This window comes from Mobula birostris, chromosome 13 (assembly GCF_030028105.1).
Source record: "Mobula birostris isolate sMobBir1 chromosome 13, sMobBir1.hap1, whole genome shotgun sequence".
In the NCBI taxonomy this organism is placed as follows: Eukaryota; Metazoa; Chordata; class Chondrichthyes; order Myliobatiformes; family Myliobatidae; genus Mobula; species Mobula birostris.
Window position 1 is genome coordinate 75,799,250 of NC_092382.1, and position 6,000 is coordinate 75,805,249.

Here is a 6,000-nt window from a genome sequence, read left to right on the forward strand (position 1 = left end):
GCTGTATTTTTCCGCAGTGGAAACAGATGGAAATTGCATTTAAGATCATCCAATATTTCTCCGACTCCCTCCCCCTCCACCGATAATCCAACCTCCCCAGCATCATTTTCCCACGGTACGATACCCACTCCCGCCTCTCTTTACACTTTTTAAAATCAGAAAATAGGGTCTTTTATATTACTCGCTAGCTTACCTTCATATTTGATCATTCCTCTCCGAATCATTTTTTTAATTGTCTTCCGTTGGTGTTTAAAACTTCCCATTCCTCTAACTTCCCATTAAGTTTTGCCGTCTTTTGTTTTTGTACTTTCCTGGACCTCCCTTGTCTGTCCTAGTTGCCTAATGCTTCCTTTTGAATAAGACTACATCTTTGTGATATATCTAAGCATCACCCTCTGAATTGCTCCGGGGAACTCTAGCTATTGCTGTTCCACCGTTATTACGACTTGTGTCTTTTCCCAGTTAACTTCGGGAGTTCATCTATCATGCCTCTGTAATTCTTATTGTTCAACAGCACCGATACATTTTAATTTATTATGTCTCTCCCAAAATAAAGGCTGCATTCTTCCATAGTTTGATCACTTCCTCCTCTTCATCGTCATTATGTGCCGCGTCGTATCACGTGGGCTATCGTGGTCTTTGGCCATTATTCTTCTTGGCATTTTTTACTTCTGCAGAAGTGCTTTGCCATTGCATTCTTCTGGGAATTATCTCTACATGACTGGCGACCCTACCCATCATCAATACTCTTCAGAGATCATCAGCCTGTTGTTAATGGTTGCATATCCAGGACTTTTAATATGCATCAGCTGCCCACATGACAATCCACATACCGTTCCAATGGCTTCATGTAACGCTGAGTAGCGGCGGGGGAGATCAACAGGCGCCACGACTAGCCCGATGATGACCTGCCAGTTAACGGAAGGAAGGTGGAATTTTTGGTGGTGGTTACGGCGCTCCTTCCTTCCACTATTCTAAGCACAGATTGTAACTCTCCATCTTAAATCTATCCATGTGCCCATCTGAGAGTTCCTTAAATATGCCTAATGCATCTGTCTAAGCTAATACCCTCGGCATGCATTACTCACTATAATTATTTAACCTGCCTCTGATATTTCCCATAAACTTTCCTCCAATTACCGTACAAGTGTGCCTATCTTAACATGTCTTAACAGTCCATAATGCATTTCCCTCTGCCACCAGCCTGGGCAGTGCATTCCAGACACCCACTACTCTGGAAAAAATGCCCCTCACACCTCACACAACTTGAATACGTATGCAATGCTAATTGATAATTTTATCCTGGGGAAAAAAGATACTCTCTGTCTACTCTGTGTCGCTTATAATTGTATACACATCTGTCGTGTCTCCTATCAGCCTCCACGGCTGTGGAGAAAGTAACAAAAGTTTCTCCAACCATTCGCTATAGCACATGCCCTCGGATACAGACAAATTTCTGGTAAATCTCATCTGCACTCTCTCTAAAGCATCGCCGTCCTTCCTATGGTGGGATAACTCCCATCCTGCTTGTATACTAACTGCCCCTTTGCAGTCATATCACTCATTTCCAATCACCACTGCCAAATGAGTTTTAAACACTCCCTGACTGTTCTAGCAAATCTGCAAACAAGGATATTAGTCTGTCTCCAGTTCCGGTGCAGCCGGTCCTATTGCAGAGGCCAAAAGAGGTGGGAGCTATCCCACTGAGCAAGAAAGCTGAACCCTTACCTTTTGCACCAGTTCCTCAGCCAAACGTTCAATTTGCCAGATCATCCTATTCTTGGCCTTATCAGCGCGTGGCATTTGCGGGAATCAAAAGATGATTACACTGGTCATGTTTTTGTCTATCCACATAGTTTGCAAATTTCTCTTTTTAGGACCCCTTGCCCTTCTGCACCTATGTCACTGACGCCAATATGTACCAAGCGTTTTGGCTGCTCACCATTTCTCCTTTAGAATGCTATATACCCGTCCGAGATATACCTGATCCTGGGACCTGGCAGGTAACATACTGTCCTAGTGTATTTATCACGCCCACAGAATCTCGTGCCTACTCCTCTTACTACGGAATCCCATAAAAATACTGCAGTCATCTGCTCTCCACGCCCCAGATCCCTCCCTTGTGAGCCACCAGCTAGACTCAGTTGCTGTGGCTTCCCCCTGTAGTTCTCCCCAAACACCAACAATATAACGTGGTATACTGATTATTGAGAGGAACAACCACTGGGTTACTCTGCACCAGCTCCCCAATTGTTTTCCATATCCTGACATTCAGCCAGGTACCTGACTCCTGCAACTTAGGCGTAACTACCTCCCTGCAGCTCTGATCGATCACATCCTCAGTTGTACGTATGTGCCGAAGACCATCGAGCTGCAGTTCCAGTTTCTTAACACGTTGTCTGAAGAGATGCACCTGGTACAAGTGTGGTTATCAGGGAAGATGGAGGTCTCCCGGAATTCCCACATCTCTGCCAAAGAACACAGCACAGCCCCTGGGCCATTCTGACTGTCCTTACTATGTACGAACAGATGAAAAATAGAGAGGAAACTTACCAGATATTAAACTCGCCCAAGATAATTTTCGCCGAAGTACAAGGAATGAAAACGTTCCCACTCTCACCACTCACACAATGGCCGCTTCGCTTGTCCCTACTTCATTTTCATTTGAGCTTTCTAATGAATCGCGATTCAATTGAGCTGGTGGACAATGCCGGAAGTCCGAGAATGCTCCTTTTTGAATCTCACTTACAGACCGGTAAGCTACGTCGTCTGACAGTGCGGATTCGATTGGGTCACTGGAATACCAACAACAGCTCACAATATTCCATGTGTGGTTTGCTCAATGTCTTATAAATCTTCGGCATTATATCATTGCTTCAATATTCTGGTGCTCTTGAAATGAATGTTAATATTGCATTTGTCTTCCTTGCCACAGATAAACCTGCAGGTTACACGTTACAGAATCCTGCACAAAGACTCCCTAGTCCTTTTTCACCACTGATTATTGAATTTTCTCCCCGTTTAGAAAGTAGTCTATGCCTTTATTCGTTCTACCAAAATTCATGGCCATATATTCCACGATACAGTATTCCATCTGCCACAGTTTTTACCCGTTTTCCCAGTCTTCTAAGTCCTTCTGCAGTCGTCCTGCTCTGTCGACACCACCCGCCTCTCCACCTATTTTTGTATCACATGGAAACTTTGCCACAAAACAATCAAATCCGTGTGACAGAAAACGTGGTTCCAATACCGACACCCTTGCGGAACACCACTAGTTCCCGACAGCCAAACAGAAAGATCCAGTTTTATGCACAATCTATGCATCCTGATATTCAGCCATTCTTCTATTCATGCCTCCAACCTGGGCATGAACGACGCTTCAGTTCTTAGCCTCCTCTATATCTGGGATAAGTCACACTCAGAGTGGAGTATCAACATATTATATTCCGTCGGCGTAGCCGCCAACCTGATGGCATGAACTTCTACTCATCGTACCATTATCACTGCCCCTTCCAATTTCCCTCTCTTCCCTCTTATTCCCTTACCTGGATTCCCTCTTATCTCCTTACCTGGCCAAGAGCTGCCATCTACTGTGCATCACCCTTCCCTTTCGCCTATGTTCCCTCCTATCAAATTTCCACTTATCGAACCCTTATCACTTTCATCAGTCGAGTTCCCAGCTCTTTACTTCACCTCTCCCCATCTCCTGGTATCACCTATCACTTACTACCTTGAACATCCCCGCCACCACCTGCTTCCGCTGAATTTCCAGCTTTTTTGTTCCAGTTCCAATGAAGGGCCTTGGCCCAAAACGTCAACTGTTTACCATTTTCCACATATGCTGCTTGGCATGCTGAGCTCCTCCAGCATAGCATGTGCCTTACTTTTATTTCCAGCATCTGCGGAATTTCCCTTGTTTGTGATTCTATCCCTGCTGCCATCTTTCCTGTAATACCGTTACTTCTTATCTGACCGTCCCAAGGTATGTACTGCCTGCTATTTCTTCAAAGAATTACAACAGATCTGCCAGGCAAGATTTCTACTTAAGGGCACAATGTATTTGTATATTTCGCCTATTTCATCATGCGCCTCCAAGTATCGTTAAACTCCATTCTGAAGAATGTACTCCATCATTTTTGAACCGCTGAAGTCAGGTTAACTGGCGTATAATTTCCTGTTTTCGTCTCCCTGAGGATTGAAGTGCCGATTGCAATTTTCCAGTCCTCAGTAACCATTCCAGAATCTACTGATTCATAATGGATCACTGCCAATGCTTCCATAGTCTCTTCAGCTACCTCTTTCAGAGCCCTGGGGTGTAGTCCAGGTGACATATCTCCCTTCAGACATTTCATCTTCCGAAGTACATTCTAAATTGAACCATTGAACCATTATTAATAGCAACTAATTCAATCCTGTCCGCTGACATTTTTTAATATCTCACACCATGATGGTGTCTGCCACGGTTAAAAGTGACTCAGAATACTTATAAAAATCGTCCACCATTTCTTAATTCGCCATGTTGCCTCTCAATCGTCACCCTTTTGCTCTTTCTATAGCTGCAAATATACTTTGGTATCCAAAGACACTTGACGAGAGGAGAGGAGGTAAGGATAGAGAGGAGCGTTCAGCAAGCAGGGGGAAGGAGAAGGTGGCGTCCCGGAGGCAGGGGTATGGAGGAGAGAGGGAGAGAGAGAGAGACAGAGAGAGAGAGATAAATATAAATATAAGGCGGAGCGGCCATGTAACAGAGGACTTTGGAGAGCAAGGAAGCTCCAGAAATGGCAGAATGAGCATACCCCTTGAATATTTACCATCTCTGTCACGTCTGGGACACGCGGGTGGAGAAGCGGTAACAGAGGAATGAGTCATATCACGAAAACGAGGAGTGAGTGAGGGGGACACAGACGTGCAGAGGTGTACAGGTGGATCGCAGAAACTTAGCGGATAACAATCTCATTTGACTTTGAGCGTTGAGAAGTATCAATGGATGGAATCGAAGATAATTATTTTGTTACAAGGGACCACATACATTCCCAACCTCTCAGACCACACTTCTAACGGGACGCCATACACTTGCATTCACTTTCACTTGACTCCTAGCGAAACCCCACCCTTTACCATCCATTCCCACCATGCACACTCACAGCGGCACCACACCCCTTCCCATGCACTCCCCCTATCCGCACGCCCATTGACTCTCACCGCCCGCATACACAAAGTGATCCCACACCATCCCACTCACTCTCACGGTCTAGATACGCATTTCGAACCCACTCCTTCCCATTCACTCTCACCGTCTGCACTCACATGGGGCACCAACCCTTTCCATTCGGTCCAACGGTCCAGGCTCCCTGTGGCCCCATACCCTTCCCATTCACTCCCATCCTCCGCAGTTCCAAAGGACCGGAACTCTTCCCGTTCACTTCAATGGTCTGCACTTTTAGAGTAACAAAGCCAACTTGATCTGCAGTACATCAAAAAACTACAGACCATAACCGAGCACTTGCGTATCTCACACAGGCTCTCCCACCCACATCCCCAACCCCTCAACCACTGCAAACCGTGAGCGGAACCATAAGACCATAAGACAAAGGAGCAGAAGTAGGCCATTCGGCCCATCGAGTCTGCTCCACCATTTTATATTGAGCTGATCCATTTTATCCTATTTAGTCCCACTGCCCCGCCTTCTCACCATAACCTTTGATGCCCTGGCTACTCAGATACCTATCAATCTCTGCCTTAAATACACCCAATGACTTGGCTTCCACTGCTGCCCGTGGCAACAAATTCCATAGATTCACCACCCTCTGATTAAAAAAATGTTTTCACATTTCTGTTCTGAATGGGCGCCCTTCAATCCTGAAGTCATGCCCTCTCGTACTAGACTCCCCCATCATGGGAAACAACTTTGCCACATCCACTCTGTCCATGCCTTTTAACATTTGAAATGTTTCTATGAGGTCTCCCCTCATTCTTCTAAACTCCAAGGAATACAGTCCA